The sequence below is a fragment of the Staurois parvus genome, unplaced genomic scaffold (assembly GCF_062004578.1).
Source record: "Staurois parvus isolate SC_StPar_1 unplaced genomic scaffold, SC_StPar_1.0 ptg000153l, whole genome shotgun sequence".
Lineage (NCBI taxonomy): Eukaryota > Metazoa > Chordata > Amphibia > Anura > Ranidae > Staurois > Staurois parvus.
The window spans coordinates 24,047,692-24,065,031 of record NW_028317949.1 but is presented as its reverse complement, the minus strand read 5'-3'; the positions used below and the strand labels follow the sequence as shown (position 1 = coordinate 24,065,031).

General features: G+C 44.4%; 1 protein-coding gene across 1 annotated transcript in view; it reads right to left on the bottom strand.

Annotated features, from left to right (window-relative positions):
* Positions 1-17,340, bottom strand: part of TNFRSF11A (TNF receptor superfamily member 11a) — a 111,244-nt gene that overhangs the window by 39,414 nt on the left and 54,490 nt on the right. The window lies entirely within an intron of this gene.

Genomic DNA, 17,340 nt, shown 5'->3' with positions numbered 1-17,340 from the left:
GGGACCTTTTTAAACACAAAACATTGCATTTTTGGTTCTATAGACTTCAAGGCAGATGCTGCAGAAAGCATGTAGTTCCTTTTTCTGCTTCATTTTTTACACGTTTGTGCTGCATTTTTGATGCATTTTGCAGTTTAATCTGCCTAGCAACAAGAAAAAAATGTTAAAAAGCAAAATTCGGCAAAAACGCATGTGCAAAACGCACCGCAAAAAGCACTGCAGAAACGGATCAATTGCAAACTGCATAGGTGTGAACCTTGTCTAAACCTGGTTCACTCAGAATCTGGCGCGTCTGTGCACGGTAGCCAATCGGCTTCTAAGCTCAGCTTGTTCAATCAAGCTTCTATGCAAAAGTGAACCTGATATTTAGTAAATAAACCCCATATTCTCTTGAAAAAGGCAGGACCTTGATTTCAGTACAATTACTGAGTTACTGGTTCTGCCTGAATGTCACCCTTGGCAGATATGTTTGATGCTAGGAATCATAAGGTGCCTGGAGCTATTAAAAGCTAAATATAATTTGGGAGTAAAGCTGGCCATAGATGTGGTTGCAAGAAAGGAAATTGCTCGATTCCCTATCAACACAGTCAGTGTTGATGGGGGAACCCTCTTGCAGAGCTATTTTGTTCTCCTGGCGGGAGGAGATGTCCCCAGCGGGAGAACTCAGTGATTAAGGCTAGCAGCTGTAATAGTTGATAGCAATAATCGCATGTAAAGTCCAACAGGCTGGTCGTACCCAAGATGATCGATCGATCTGATTGCCCATACATAGTTTGAATGTCGACCGGTTCAGCAAGGACTGGCCAAGATTTGAACCATCTACAGTCAGCTTTACTATGACAATAGGTAAAGTCATTCAAGTTGAGTCACAGCACTTTGCTTTCCCCCTTTTCCAGTGCACCTGATCTGTGTTTACATTAGGGATAAGAAGGCTGCCATGTCACTGCTGGGAGGGTGTACCAAAAAGAATGAAGCTGCAAAAAGAAGTGATCGGCTACAGAGGTCAGTGAGATCATGTAAGCTCATTTACTGCTTGCTAAGAATATAGAAATATTTGAATGTCCGTAGTGCGGCCACAGTTATATTTTAAGCCACTAATCTCATGCCCCAAATTACATCACCAATCTTGTCTCAAAATATCACCCAAACCGTACTCTCCGCTCCTCGCATGACCTCTTGCTCTCTAGCTCCCTTGTCTCCTCCTCCCATGCTCGTCTCCAGGACTTCTCCAGAGCTTCCCCCATCCTATGGAACTCTCTACCCCAATTTACCAGACTATCCCATACTCTGCTCACTTTTAGGCGACCTCTGAAAACCTCTCTCTTCAGGGAAGCCTATCCTGCCCTCAGCTAATAATGGAATCTTCTATTCCTCCTACCAGTCTATCCCCCACAGTTATTACCTTTTGTACCACTAGCCCCTCCCTCTTAGATTGTAAGCTCCAAGGATCAGGGCCCTCCTAACCCTCTTGTATTGAACTGTATTGTTGCTGTATTGTCTCCCGTCATATTGTAAAGTGCTGAGCAAACTGTTGGCGCTATATAAATCCTGTATAATAATAATAATAATAATATCTTTAAACTCAAAATAGTCCTAGCCAATGGTATAAATCCATTCTTTTAAAACTACTATTCTCTTTGGAGTTTATTGAAGACTGTAACTCGCTGATGAATTGTATGTCAAGATTGAGCTTCTGCACTCATGTAGTCGCAGTCCTACCAGCTGGGAAGTCCACCTGATAGAAATAAATCCTCAGTAACAATTTATCAAATGAACCACAAACTTCTTTTATGGACCAAGTAACTGTAATTGTGATCTGTTCTTCATTAAGGGAAAGGGAAACCGGAGGACCTATTAATTATTTCAATTGCTGTTCTGATGGCCGTGACAGGGAAATGTCCTATGCTTGTGGGTAGATAAAACTGTTCTCCATCTGTTCAGTTTTAGCCTTCACTAGCCTGACTCATAATTTTTAGCTCTTGGGATTCACAAATGAAGGTGCATTTTTGGAAATTGCCCCTAGATGTGAGCAATGTCTAAGAATGGCAGAGAAAAGCGGCATGCTTGGGGAGATAAAATAGCTGTGTAACTGCCCTCTTATGTTCAATATCAGCTTTCACCAGCCAGACTGGTATACTTTAGTTCTTGGGTTGCTGTTGAAAATCTTTGCATGGGGTCTGCCCCTAAATGAGAGCAATGTCAAAGAATGGCAGGAGGATGTACCATGGTTAGGGGTAGATAAAACAATTTTTTACCTGCCATCTTCTATTCAGTATCAGCTTTCACCAGCCAGACTCCTATACTTTAGTTTTTGTTATACACAAATTTAGGTATATTTTTAAAAAAGCATTGGCTCGACCTCTAGTTAAGAGCAATGTGTAAGAATAGTTTTTATGAGGTTGAAATGCATGTTTCGAAAAATACACCATCTGTCTAGTTCAACCAACCAACATCATCTTACACATTTTTCTTATTAATATCTTGTTGCCTTTTAGGATAACTGTACTTTTTACAGCTATCTTTTGCCTTACTTCCCTCCTCCCCTGCATGAATTCCCATAGAGGCCATTTATTGTTGGCAGTCATGATAGATGACCTCTATGTTGCATTTATTTTCTGTGCGTGTTAAGAAAAAGTAGTTAGGGCCATTCAGGAGAGTTGTAAAGCTCCCTGTGGAACAGTGGTAAAGTATTTGTGGGGCCCACAAATTATTTATGAATTTTCGTGACTTCATATACAGTATACTAGAAATCTCCCTGTGTATAGAGAAACCATGCGGAGGTTCCACATGTGGTGATGCTGTCAATATTATAACAGGGGCAAACAGATTGTCATTACTGAAAAACATCATATGATCACTTACCAGTGCCTTATTCAGCCCTGGTACACAACCATAAGGCCCTCTGGTGGGTTATATGTCATGATGTTGCTTTTGTGCTCAATTTTTCCCAGTCTTACCATCCTTATGCCCCAGCGCTCTGTACACTCAGTTTTTCTCCTGCCTAGATATCTGCTCAGACCTGATCGACAGGATGTCTGGAACAGTATAGCAAGTACTCCTGTGGCGTTACATCATTTGACCAATTACGTAGGGAAAGCCTGGAAACGTTTTTCCTCCCTTTGTGCTGGAGGTCAGAAAAAGTGCCTTCTTTAACACTGCAAAAACTGGTGGCTGCTGCAGAGTTTTATAACTGCCCTCGATACAGAACTAAGGCCAGTAAAGGAAAAATATAATTTGCTTCTTCCAGGTGAATTGTTTGGTTTATTTCTTTCACAGTTCTTGCTTTTTCTCTGTTCTGTATTCCTTTTTCTTCTTCTATGCATTTTTTAAAGGATAAGTTCACCTTATACTGTAAAGTATTGCACCCAAAATCAGCAGATCATGGGTGCAATGCAGGGCTCTTGCAGACTGTCAGCGTAAATGGTCTCCTTGCACCTTGTACAAGCTAGCAGTTACACATTGACAGAAAGCATTAATGAACTACCTAGACCGCTCACAGCGCTCTGGTAGTTCACTATTGAAAATTACAAGCCATCAGCTGCAAAGGATGATGGTAGTTGTAGTTTCCCATTCACAGAACTCTGTGAATTAATGAAGTGGCAAGGTAGGCGGAGCCCCGCACAGCTGAGTCTTTTTTAAACTGTGACAGCAGATGCAGGGAGAAAATCCCCAGCTTGCTATCATAGTGGGGACTTGGGGGGGGGGGGGATGGGGAGGATGCTGCAATATGGATGTAATGTCCTTTAATTTTTTTTTTAAATATTGAATCTTTCTGTGTGGAATATTAAATGTGGCAACAGAACCAATTAGGAAGGAATAAATGTGAGAGTTGACTTAGGGGGCTACTGTCTTGTGCAGCACCTGTACAATATTTGCTTTCGCTGACCAATTCCTGTAGGATGTTAGCAGTCTCTCAGTCTTCTGTACCATTACATGCTCAGAATTTTATGTGCAGGCCTTGTGATGTGGGCCCCCCAGTCTCTAACAATTCAACCACAACTAAACTAAAATATGCTCTTTCTTTTGCAAATGTTTTTACACTAAATCCCTTTTTGAGCTCATTTAAAGTAAACCTGTGAGCACAGAAATATACAGTAGGCACTGCCCTTACTAACCACATAAAATGGAACTGCTCACTGCTGTCGCAGGTAATGGCAGGTTCAGTGCTGAAACTGAAATGTCTCATTGACAGTTGAGGTTCTGCATTAGGCCTTGTGATCATGCTACAGAACACCCTGCATGTTAGTTTCAGGTAAGATCTCTGATGTGATCAGAAATTCCTGTGACTTCTAGTAGTCATTTTAAAGCAAAGCAAAGCTGAACCAGCTCTACCCCACTTCACAGAGCAGCAACAGGTCATAGCAATATTCATCTATTGGTTGTCGATAAAAGTAAACAAGGCATCACCCCTTCTGAGGACGTATATTTATACGAAACGCGTCAAGGAGGAGCCCCACTACCCTGAGACGTCACGCCGCCGGATCACGGAGGTCCGGCGGCCACTACAACTAGCTGACTGGTCAGTAACATTGGCAGCACAGGCTACATATATATGATTGTTTACAGAGCTATTCTACCTTGTTCACATGACTTATATTTGGATGATATGTGTTTACACTTTTTAATCATTTCATAATTAAACTACATGAATACTACACTATGAGATCTCCTACATTTTGCTCTATTATGAGCACTTAAACCCTCAGGACCCAGGTCCCATCTGACTCGGAGGATGGATTTTACGTCTTTATGACCAGACCATTTCATACCACCCATGAGAGGGACCTCTGTTTGACATCACTCTAAGCGCCCATACCATCAGAGGGGGAATATCCCAGACCACACCAGGTTCCATTGAAGGGAGACCTCCAGGCTGGCTTATATTAACCAATGCGCATTACGATTGCGCTTCTGGTGAGTTTGCAATCCCACTATTCTATCGCACACCACCGGATGATCACCATCTTCCACTTTAAGGCAGAACCCTGATTTTCAGAATATATGTACACAGCCTGCTGGATCTTCACTTTTGAATAGCACTTTCACGTCATAAAACATATATTGGGACTCATTTATGTGCTCACATGTGTTATTTTACTGTTTTCCTTGAGTGTTGATTATGTTTTATTTTGATCGAGAGACTTATATGGCCTAGATCACCTCAGTTATTCATTCATTTATTTTATGCGCTGTACTCATTTGTTTTATTGGATTTTTATGAGAGGACCTGTAGTTCCTTTTGGTGCATTTAGCTGCTAGCTTTGTTAGCGCTCGCTTACTTTCTTTGTATAACCATTTAAAATTTACTGCAGCAAAGCCTGCATAAATGTTCCAGGCTTCTTTCCATAGAAGCCACTGGGAACTTACAGGTTTAAAGATGGCTGCCATCTGGGCGAAGTGAAAGAGGGGAGTGAGAGGGTGAAAAGAGGAGGAGAGAGAGAGAGAGAGAGAGAGAGAGAGGAGGGGTGTGTTTTAAATTGCGCTAAAAATTGGGCATGGCTTAAAAGGGGTGTGGTTAAATAGCATCTGAGAATATGTATATAGTGCAGAATGAGGTAATGTTAAATGGGGAATGTACAGTGTGAAGTATATGACAGTTGGTACTATGTACAGGGAGAGGAGTGTGGAGTGTATGGCTGTGGGTAGTATGTGTAGGATGGTGTTAGTAGGTGGTGCCAGTAGTTCTTCATTTTTATTTATATTATTTTATTTTTTTTACAATTTTATGATTTTTTTTTACAAATTAATGTTTTATTATTTTTATCATTTTTTTTTTCAAAATGCTTTTGGGTTGCCAGTGGATGGTGTCAGTAGAGCAATGGTGTGGGTGTCAGAATTTTTCAATTTTTATTATTTAATTTTTAATTATTTTTTACAATTTATTTCTGTATTATTCTTTTCACAAAGATTTTGTGGGGACAGTGTCAGTAGGGAGTGAACAGGGAGCACTAGTATATGTTGGGCTGTCATTAGATTGGGATGAATATACAGAACCTGTACCCCCTTATATCAGAAGGAAGGGAATGGATGGAGGGAAGGAAGGAAGGAAGAAAAAAAGGGAGGAAGGGAATGGATGAAGGAAGCAAGGGGAGGGAAGGAAGGAGGGGTAGGAGGAAAGAATGAAGGGAGGGGATGGAGGAAGGGAGGGAGGGAGGGAGGGAGGGAGGGAGGGAGGGAGGGAATGGATGGAGGAAGGAAGGAATGAATGAAGGAAAGAAAGAAAGAAAATGGATGGAGGAAGGGAGGGAGAAAGGAAGGAAGGAATAAAAAGGGAGAGAGGGAATAGATGAAGAAAGAGGAGGGAAGGAAGGAGGGGTGGGAGGAAAGAATAAAGAGAGAGAATGGAGGAAGGAAGGGAAAGAAGAAATGGGATGGAGGGAATGGATGGAAGAAGGAAGAAAAAAATGGATTGAGGAAGGAATGAAGGAAAAGGAGGGAAGGGAGGAAGTTAAGAAGGGAGGTAGGGAGGGAATGGATGGAGGAAGGAAGGAAGGAAGGAAGGAAGGAAGGAAGGAAGGAAGGAAATAGATGGAGGGACGAAGAAAGGAGAGGGAAGGAAGGAAATAGATGGAGGGACGAAGAAAGGAGAGGGAAGGAAAGAAATAGATGGAGGGACGAAGAAAGGAGAGGGAAGGAAGGAAATAGATGGAAGAAGAAAGGGGAGGGAAGGAAGGGAGAAAAAAAAAGAGAAGGGAAGGAATAGATGGAGAAAGAAAGGAATGAAGGAAGGAAAGAAAATGGATGGATGAAGTAATGAAGGTAAAGGAGGGAAGGAAGGAAGGAAGGAAGAAAAGGGAGGGAATAGATGGAGGGAGGAAGGAAGGAAAGGGATGGAGGAAGGAATGAAGAAAAGGGAGGGAAGGAAGGAGGGGAGGGAGGAAGGAAGGAAATGAAAGGAGGGGAGGGAGGAAAGAATGAAGGGAGGGGATGGAGGAAGGAAGGAATGAAGGGAGGGAGGAAGGGAAAAAGGAAGGAAGGATTGAGGGAAGGGGGAAAGGAAGGAAGGAAGGAATGATGGAAGGACGAGGAAGGAGGGAATGAAAAAATGAAGGTAGGGGATAGAGGAAGGAATGAAGGTAAGGAAGAAATGGGAGGCAGGGAATGGAGAAAGGAAGGAAGGAAGAAAATGGATGGAAGAGGAATGAAGGAAGGGGAGGAAGGAAGGAAGGAAATAAAGGTAATGGATATAGAAAGGAAGGAAAGGAAAGGAACGGAAGAAAAGGGAGTGAAGGGAGGGAATGGATGGAGGAAGGAAGGAAATGGATGGAGGAAAGAATGAATGGAAGGAAGGAGGGGAGGAAGGAAGGAAATAAAGGGAGGGGATGGAGGAAGGAAGGAATGAAGGGAGGGAGGAAGGGAGAAAGGAAGGAAGGATTGAAGGAAAGGGAGGGAAGCAGGAAAGAAGGAAGGAATGATTGAAGGACAAGGAGGGAGGGAAGGAAAAAATGAAGGTAGGGGATAGAGGAAGGAATGAAGGTAAGGAAGAAAAGGGAGGGAGGGAATGGAGGAAGGAAGAAAATGGATGGAGGAAGGAATGGAGGAAGCAATGAAGGAAGGGGAGGGAAGGAAAGAGGGGAGGAAGGAAGGAAGAAAAAGGAGGGAGGAAATGGATGAAGGAAAGAAGGGGAGGGAGAGCGAAAGGAAGGAGAGAGGGAGTGAAAGGAAGGAGAGGGAGTGAAAGGAAGGCGAGAGAGAGAGAGGAAGGCGAGAGAGAGAGGAAGGCGAGAGAGAGGGAGAGGGAGAGAGAGAGGGGAAGGAGAGAGAGAGGAAGGCGAGAGAGAGAGAGAGAGAGGAGAGTACATTCAGAAGCATCACAGAGCTGCCAGCTGATCTGGACAGGGGAGGCAGAGCCGATTCTCTCTCCACTGCTCTGCCATGGAGGATGAGGGGAGGGACACTGTCAGAAAAGATGAAGCCTTAGAGACCTGCGAGGGGGGGGCTGAGGAGCACAGAGGGGGGCCCAGAGGGAAATCTGATGCCCAGTCAGGGATGATCGGTGCAGGGGAGGGACAGTGACAGCACCGATCTCCCTGTATTGCTTTCAACGAGGCAGCTGGAAGCCTTTCCCTCCCTGCTTCATTGAAATCCATGCAGGGAGATCAGTGCTGTCACTCTCCCTCCGCTGCACCAATCACCGCCAACTTTGTTCCTGATAGATATCATCCATGTTGTAGGGGTGTGCAGGGTGTGTACGGTGAACACCCCGCACCCATGGATGATATGCCTCTCACCTTTCATCTGTCCACCGGCTCCATCACCAACACAGTGTCCGGACCCGTCACCGGACTCTCTGCCACCACGTGAAGTGACATGTGAGCTACTTCTGGGTCGGGATCTGAGACTGCCTTCTCCTCCGCTTCCCACACTGTCACTGGACAGTGATCCTCTCATGGGCCCCCTACTGACCCCGCGCCCTCGGGTAATGCCCGAATGGTCAGTCCGCCCCTGCCATTGGGATGAATTAGAGCAGAGACTGCAAACCAGGCCTTCTCATCCGACATCAGTGCCTGACTTCACAAATGTACTTCTGGAAGAATGTTCAAACATTTCTATAGACACAATTCTAAACCTTGTGGACAGCCTTCCCAGAAGAGTTGAAGCTGTTATAGCTGCAAAGGGTGGGCCAACTCAATACTGAACCCTATAGACTAACATTGGGATGTCATTAAAGTTCATGTGCGTGTAAAGACAGGCATCCCAATGCTTTCAAAGTACCTCAGATCTGGCAAGATGATGCTCCAGCACAGTGCAAGATCTCACCAGAAGGAATGTGACATCACTCTCGCCTAGATCCCATTGGCAGAAGCCGGGGGTAAGGTATTTTATACATTCTAGTCTTGTGGGTGCACTTTTGTGCATACATGATACAAAAATGTATTAAGAGAGAGGGGGTATATACACAGATACCCCAGGAACAATGCACAATGATACTCTGAAATACACATTAATATTGTCACTTACAGACCCTTTAGCCCATACACACACATATTCACGTTTATGAACACAGCTGTCATATATGAAATAACAGGTCATACTGTGTACATTATTGGAATGGACATATATAATGGGAATTAAAGTGTATCTCTGTTTTTTATTGTTGTCTGTGTGTGCGCGCTGGACAGATTTAGCTTTTCTGTTTGCCCCAGTGATCATTGTCATGGTAATATCCAAATTTTAAACAGTTTTCACTGGAACAAGAGTTTATGGGAAAATGTTCAAATGGGACCTGTTCTAATGACAACTGTCTAAGTGTCCTTGCACATAGGCATCTGTTCAATATAAATGATGGCATTTTCCCCTGCTTGCCCAGGAACATCATACAGCTTCCCATAAACATGAATGTTTGTGCCATTTGTGTCTATGGGACGCTGCACCTGGGCTGCCTAGGCTTGGTAAAGACGCTGACATTTATGTTGAACAAGCTTAGCCTATGGGCAGGGCTTAAGGCGCCCCAATGGGTACACTACAGTAGTGAACTCACAAATGGCTAAACCATAGGCAGGGAGCTGCGGTCGTGTGAAATCAACATTAACTTGCACAGTTGACTCTTTTGCATCCTGTGGCCAAACTTATTACACTGTTAGCACTAAGCACTCTGGACACAGCTACTGTTAGAGAACACCAGTCCCCCGGTGTGCAGCATTTAGAAACTGGTACAGCAGAGTCTGTAGCAGGGGCGGACTGACAACTCATGGGGCCGCCGGGCAATAGGGGATCATGGGGCCTCTGTGTCCTTGCCCAAACTCAAAAAAGCCTATGAAAAAGGTACCAGGGGCATCTCATGGGGCAGCCTACTGACCCTGGGCCCTCGGGCAGTGCCCGAGTTTCCAAATGGTCAGTCCGCCCCTGGTCTGTAGCGGTCCCAACCAATGCAGCAAGTCCTGTTACCTCACTCCCAGTGGCATGTCCAACTGTCACTACAGGATGCAGGAAACAAACTCCCACAGTAACTCTACATGCTTGTTCTCCTCCTGAGGCCTCTCTACATCTCTCTCTCTCCCATGACCCTTGGCTAAGTCCCAAAGCACTCTGTGCTGCAAGGTCAGTCCCAGTAGTAGGGAGCCAGTTTCTAGTGAAGGGGCCAAGCACCACTCCTTTACTACTGGAGTGACCCCCATCCTTGCCTTTCACCCATTCCCTGACTGGTTGGCTGCAATTATCAAATGGTTGTCCCTAGCAATGGAAATATACAGTATCCTACACTAGACGGCATCCTACATTCTGGACTCTATGTACTGTATATGCTCTAACTCTCTAGCCCCCTGATGTAAGCACTTTTCTTTGTTTTGCCATGCATGCACCCCTTTGGAGAGACTTCATACTAGGCCGATTGAGGAAAAACAAGGGATCTTTACTAACTTAGTTAAGGATAACACAGGAACAGTTGTCACACAACATCTTCACACACATTCCTGTACAGGGTAAAAGTGGCTGTACCTTAGGCAGATGGCAAGTTCATAAAAGCCATTCTTTTAAGGCAGTAAATTCAAAAAGGCAGTAAGTAATCTCTTAGAGTCCACGCAAGTCCTCAGGTTCCCAGCCCCTAGTGAACCCCGACTAGGCCCTCGAGGTAGGGGCACAGACTGACAGAATAATGGTTACATTTTGGCAGACTTTCCCCAATTGATCTCCTGGGGTCTAGGTGAGCCCCTTTTATGTGGTATGACCTGTAGGGGGTGGTAACCTTCTGTGAAAGAGCGGGAAATATGGCCAGCAGAGTTAACCCTTCCTTCACAGAGGCACCATCTTAACAGTTCCACCAAGAACAAATGTTGCATAAAAGTATATTGTAACATTTGGTCTTTGGTACAGAACACAGTTGATCTGCTGAACCAGACATGAGTTCGTACAACAGAGAAAAAAAACTTTAACCCTTTTGAAGTACCTTTTTACAAGTTGCCCATGTGCAAGACCCTAAAAAGGGGTTTCTCTTACATTCAACAGATTTTCTCTCACTTCTTGTTGTGTCTTTGGGGCAAGAATTGAAGGGAAATCAGAACCCAATTTTTTTCTTACTCCCAGAAGGCCAGCACCATCCAGAGTCTGGAATCTATTTTCTTAACTTAAATCCTTCTGTTACATGACACGCTCATATAAATGATGTTGTTTGTTATGGGCTGTGTACAGGGGCGGACTGACCATTTGGAAACTCGGGCACTGTCCGAGGGCCCTGGGTCAGTAGGGGGCCCCATAAGATGCCCCTGGTACCTTTTTCATAGGCTTTTTTGAGTTTGAGCAAGGACACAGGGGCCCCAGTTGTCAGTCCACCCCTGGCTGTGTATACACATCTGACAGAGTTCGGCACCTTAGAGTTACACTGGGGGAAAATCTTGCTTTTGCTGCAGCAGACTAAGGACATCAGTCTCCCAAGATACCCCTCTGAGGCCTAGGCAAAGTCTTTTGCCAAGGGCTGTTTTTTTTTTTTAAAAAGGTGCATATTGTATATTATGTTATTTATGAAGATCTTTACAGTTACTGAGTGGTTTTATAAAACAAATTCATGCACTAACAAATCAGGTACATTTGTTCTGTACAATACTGCAACATTTCATGTATTTTTTCCATAGCTAAGCAGATGTAGACTTGAATTTATTAAATTCAGCTTCAGTATAACCTAGTTCTCTATCCAAAGCTGTTTGCCAATGGTTTACTTACACAGTGCAGCTTAGTACTAAGTACACAGTAGTCTTAGTACAAAAAAAATGAATGTTATCTGATACAAAAAAATGTGGATTGCAAACACATAAAAGAACATTTCAAGATTGTGAGAAATATACTTTTACATACTCTAGGCATAACTTTAGATTTAGAGTGTGTCTGACTATAGAAGGCTAATATAACAGGACACATCACAATTTCTTCCTTTACTGGGTTTGGAGTTCTCTCTTATATTAGAGCTTTCCTTTACATCTGAGTCCACAGAGCCCCCCTTACATCAGAGTCTGCAGAGTTCCCCTTACATCGGAGTCTGCAGAGTTCCCCTTACATCGGAGTCTGCAGAGTTCCCCTTACATCGGAGTCTGCAGAGTTCCCCTTACATCGGAGTCTGCAGAGTTCCCCTTACATCAGACTCTACAGAGTTCCCCTTACATCTGAGTCTGCACAGCCCCCCGTACATCTCAGTCTGCACAGCCCCGCTTACATCAGAGACCAGAGAGTCACCCTTACATCTGAGTCTGCAGAGCCCTCCTTGCATCCGAATTTGCAGAGCCCCCCTTACATCACAGGGCAGACACAGGAGGAGAAGAGAGGGAGAAGGAGCAGATCAGACCTCCACAGTCCTCCACTCACTCTGATGGGAACACATTAGACATTGTTTTCTCCCATCTTTGCTCTCCCTACAACTTCACAAATACCCCCTTTCCTCTCTCTGATCACAATCTCATCACTTTTACAGTGTCCTCATCTTCAAACACTTATCCCTCCAAGCAGCAAACAATTACCCGCAGAAATCTTCACAACTTAAACCCTTCTCTTTTCCACTCTGCAACTGACCGCCTCTATGACAGAATCTCTCCCCTGTCCTGCCCTGACCTGGCCACTGCTGTTTAGAACAGTTCTCTTTCATCCACACTAGACTCACTTGCTTCTCTAACTACATGAAGTATCAGGCCCCGACCATGACAACCCTGGCAGACTGACAACACCAGAAACCTTAAGCGACATAGTCATGCACTGGAGCGATCGTGGTGTAAAACCAAACCTCAGCAAGCATTCACCTTATATAAATCTGCTTTCTTGACATACAATTCCTCCCTCCATGCTGTCAAACAAGCCTACTTTGTCACTCTTATTAATACCTTGTCATCCAGTCCTCGTCGTCTCTTCTCTACTTTTAACTCTCTACTTTCTCCACCTCCACCCAGTAACTCACTGCTTACGAGATTGCAAATCATTTTAAAAACAAGATTGATGCAATTCCTAGGGGCATCTCTGCTACACAGACATCTATCCCACTTAGCGTACCTTATACTAAACCTCCCTCAACACTTTCCTCTTTTGACCTTGCTACTACTGAAGAGGATTCTAAAGTTTTCTCAGAAGCCCATCTCCCCACGCGACCCCTGGATCCTGTCCCCTCTCAACTACTATGGTCGTTCTCTTCTTCTGTCCTATGCTCCCTCACTCACATCTTCAATCTCTCCCTCTCTAATGCATGCACAGATCACTCCCATACTTAAAAAACCCTCGCTGAACACCACCAACCTGAACAATTTAAGACCCATCTCCCTGCTCCCGTTTACTTCTAAACTCTTAGAATGCTAAGTCTACAATTGCCTAAGCTCCTACCTCACTGGCAACAACCTTCTTGACCCTTTACAGTCTGGCTTTCGCTCACTACACTCCACTGAAACTGCCCTACTAAAACTCACTAATGATTTACTAACTGCTAAAACCAATGGCCACTACTCCATAATCTTACTACTTGACCTCTCTGCGGCTTTTGATACTGTTGACCATCCCCTCCTCCTCAAAAAACTCCCCTCTCTTGGCCTCCGTGACTCTGCTCTCTCCTGGTTCTCCTCCTACCTATCGCAACACTCCTTCAGCATTACCTATAACTCTGTCTCCTCCTCTTAACGTCCTATTTCTGTAGGGATCGCTCAAGGTTCTGTCCTTCAACCCCTTCTCTTCTCCATCCACAGCTCCTCCCTTGGTCACTTGAGAAAACTCCCATGGCTTTAAGTACCATTTTATGCTGATGACACACAAATCTATCTTTCTACTCCTCACCTCACCCCCTCAGTCTTCTCTCTCATTACTAACCTATTAAGCATGGATATCACTCCACTTCCTCAAATGAAATCTTTCCAAAATGGAGCTTATACTATTCCCTCCATCCCGTGCCCCCTCCCCTGACTTCTCCATCAAGATCAATAACACAACCATCTGTCCCTCCCCTCATGCCAGGGTGCTAGGTGTAATCCTGGACTCCCATCTGTCCTTTCAGCCCCAAATCCAATCACTGTCCAAATCTTGTAGACTTCACCTCCGCAACATCTCCAAGATATGCCCGTTCCTAACCTCGGAAACCACTAAGCAACTTATTCACTCCCTTGTTATATCTCGCCTTGACTATTGTAACTCCCTCCTCATTGGCCTACCTAATTGCAGGCTATCCCCTCTTCAGTCTATCATGAATGCTGCTGCCTGACTCCTCCACCTTACTAACCATTCCATATCTGCCATCCCTCTCTGCCAATCCCTCCACTGGCTTCCCATTGCCCAACGAATAAAATTCAAAACATTAAAAATACCAAATAACATAAAAAGTTATTTATAACTCTGCCCCAAATTACATCACCAATCTTGTCTCCAAATATCACCCAAACTGTCCTCTCCGCTCCTCCCACGACCTCCTGGTCTTTAGCTCCCTTGTCTCCTCCTTCCTTGCTCATCTCCAGGACTTCTCCAGAGCCTCCCCCATCCTCTGGAACTCTCTACCCCAATCTATCAGACTATCGCCTACTCTGCCCACTTTTAGGCAATCTCTGAAAACCTATCTCTTCAGGGAAGCCTATCCTACCTTCAGCTTATAACGGAATCTTCTATTCCTCCTATCAGTTCATCACTCACAGTTATTACTTTTTGTACCACCAGTCCCTCCTTAGACTGTAAGCTGCAAGGATCAGGCCCTCCTAACCCTCTTGTATTGCATTGTATCGTTGCTGTATTGTCTCCCTTTATATTGTAAAGAACTGAGCAAACTGTTGCTTCTATATAAATCCTGTATAATAATAATGATCAGCTCTATCTATCCTCTCCCATCCATGCAAGGGAGGGGGAGGGGGGGACTGTCAGGCTGGTTCTGGGCTGTGTGAGAGAGACACTCTCAGCTCAAAGCCCTGCAGCGAGCAACAACGGGCTTTCGCCCCTCCCCCCCTCCCTACAGTGGTGGACAGCCAGGCCACTTTCACAAGTACGACCTTTGCTGCCCTGGTAGTTCTGCCACTGGGGTGAACCTTCTTTCCACCCACTTTTGCTAAGCCATCACCCATTTTCTGAAAGAAAAACCTGTGTCATAGTCTTTGCTCCCCTGGTATAGGCTTACAGTCTGTTTCCATAACAATACAGTTAGCTTGATGTCCAACGTGAACTTTATCTTAACTTAACCAAAAGTTGTACTTGACAGTTCAATATTCTCCAGTAGTTTTTTTTAGATCTTACCCATCTTTGTGGCTGACTCAGTCCAGTTCCATCGCTAACCACATTGGTTATTTATTTTCTCTCCTCTCTAGATTGTGTACAGCTTTCCTGGTGGGCTTCACAGGGTTGAAAACATTCCTGGCTGTTCCTGAATGAGAAGTCAGACAGAGGCCTTCACATGGGCAGAAGCTCTTTTTTTCATCAAAAAATGTTTAATAAGAAATAAAATAGGTGTTGTACTCCCAAACGACAATAAAGTCAAGGCACATCATAAAAGAACAGCTGGGTCAACACCGCGCCAGTGGCTCTGGGGAAGAGGCAAGTCCTCGAAACGCGTCAGCCTATTGGATGTCTACATTCCCCATTACGGACTGTTACTCAGTGCGGTGTTGACCCAGCTGTTCTTTTATGATGTGCCTTGACTTTATTGTCGTTTGGGAGTACAACACCTATTTTATTTCTTATTAAACATTTTTTTGGTAATGCACTAGGCCTGTGCGCCCTCTCTTTGTTCTTTCCTCATTCAGTATATTTGGATTCCCCCGGTCTGTTGAGGGCAGCAAGGTGTGCATGTTCCAGGATATTCTTAATGTGGTTGCAGCCTGCATCAAGTCCATCCCCAAGCGCAGGAGCATTTGTGTTTGCTGGTTCTTTTTTTCATCACCCTGACTCAACCTTGAACCACACCTATCCTTGATAGAAAAGGCTGGACTTAGATACTCCTAAAAAGCTTTACAGGCTGAGCTCAGGTTGAAGTTTGGTATTGTAGACAAAGTTGTTTTTTATTTGTTTTCTTGCTAGGCCCTTACTTTCTTTTAACTGACCCATTTTAATTGCCTGGAGAAAAGGGAAAACAAGACGTTCAGCTCAAAACAATACCCTGATGTCAATGGACCAGGAAAGAAGTGGAAATATCCTCATACTGGGACACAAAAAGCAAAGCAAACTAACAGAGGATCCAGCCCTTATCAGTTTTGTATGTAATTCCACTTCAATGCAATGCAAATATTGTTAAAATCATAAATAGCCAGGATGCATTCATTTATACAATGGCAGTAGAATAATCTGAAGGTGTTTTCTTCCAGGCAGATTACATTACTGCTTCTAGCTGTTTAGGTTGTTAAACTAGTAGGGCCCTCTGGTGTTCATAGTTTGTAGTGTAGTTAGAGGCTTGTTAGAAGCCTGGGTGTGTCAGTAAGTTTACTATAGGTCAAGCTTGAGGGCTCTACAGTTCAGGTCTCTGGTACTTCCCCCTGGTTTTAGACGCTTGGAGAAGTTTCTAGCAGCTAGTGGGTGGAGGCCAGAAGGTGCTGATCTGTATATTTATTGGAATCTGGCCAATCAGCCCATAAATATGAGGGAGCCTGGCAAGCAGAGGAGTCTGGTGGTAGATGGAATGCTGAGGTGTGCTTCTGTCTAGCCTGGGAGGGGACCCCGGAGAAGGAGTTCTGCCTCCAGGCTGGAGGTTGGAAGGATGGGAGAAGGAAGTTGACAGAGAGAGCTCCACTGCCCTACAGTCCACTGAGGAAGGTCAGCTCGCACGTTTGGAAAGAAACTAACAAAGCTAAAAATATGAAAGCAGTTTACCCAAAGCTACAGGACACAGACAGTGTGAGTACCTCTACACCCCCAGGGGCCTACAGAAGAGAGAGCTGCTAGGTGCTATACCCAACCAGTTCTCCCTGGGAGAGTGCTACAAGTCTGCTCTAGAATCTCTTGCTCTCGGATACTTTTCAAAGACAGCCAGGTGGTTGGTCAGCTTCTAGCTGGGGTATGAAGAGATTCACATAGAGGGGACCAAGTGCTTCTTACAGAGACTGTTACTGATCCATCAAGAGACTGATGCCACTACGGAGGAAAAAGTCAAGGATCCATCATTTGTGTACAGAATTTAGGAAGTTTGTCCTCAGAGTTAATGTTTTTAGTCAAGTGAAGCATCTCATATACCCCTAGACCCTATCCAAGTTGTTTCCCCCAAATAAAACAACAAACAAAACAAGCCCATGGACTGGTTACTGACTCTGAATGGAAATTTGGAAATGCATGTTGCCTGACTGTGCAGTAAATAAAGGGGGCCCAAAACCAGCTCTCAAGGAGGTAGCACTACAAACGTAATAATGACTGCATTCTTCGTATCTTTGTAAGTAAACAGGTAGTCCTTCATTTTGCAGTTGTAATTCCGCTGGTAGATAA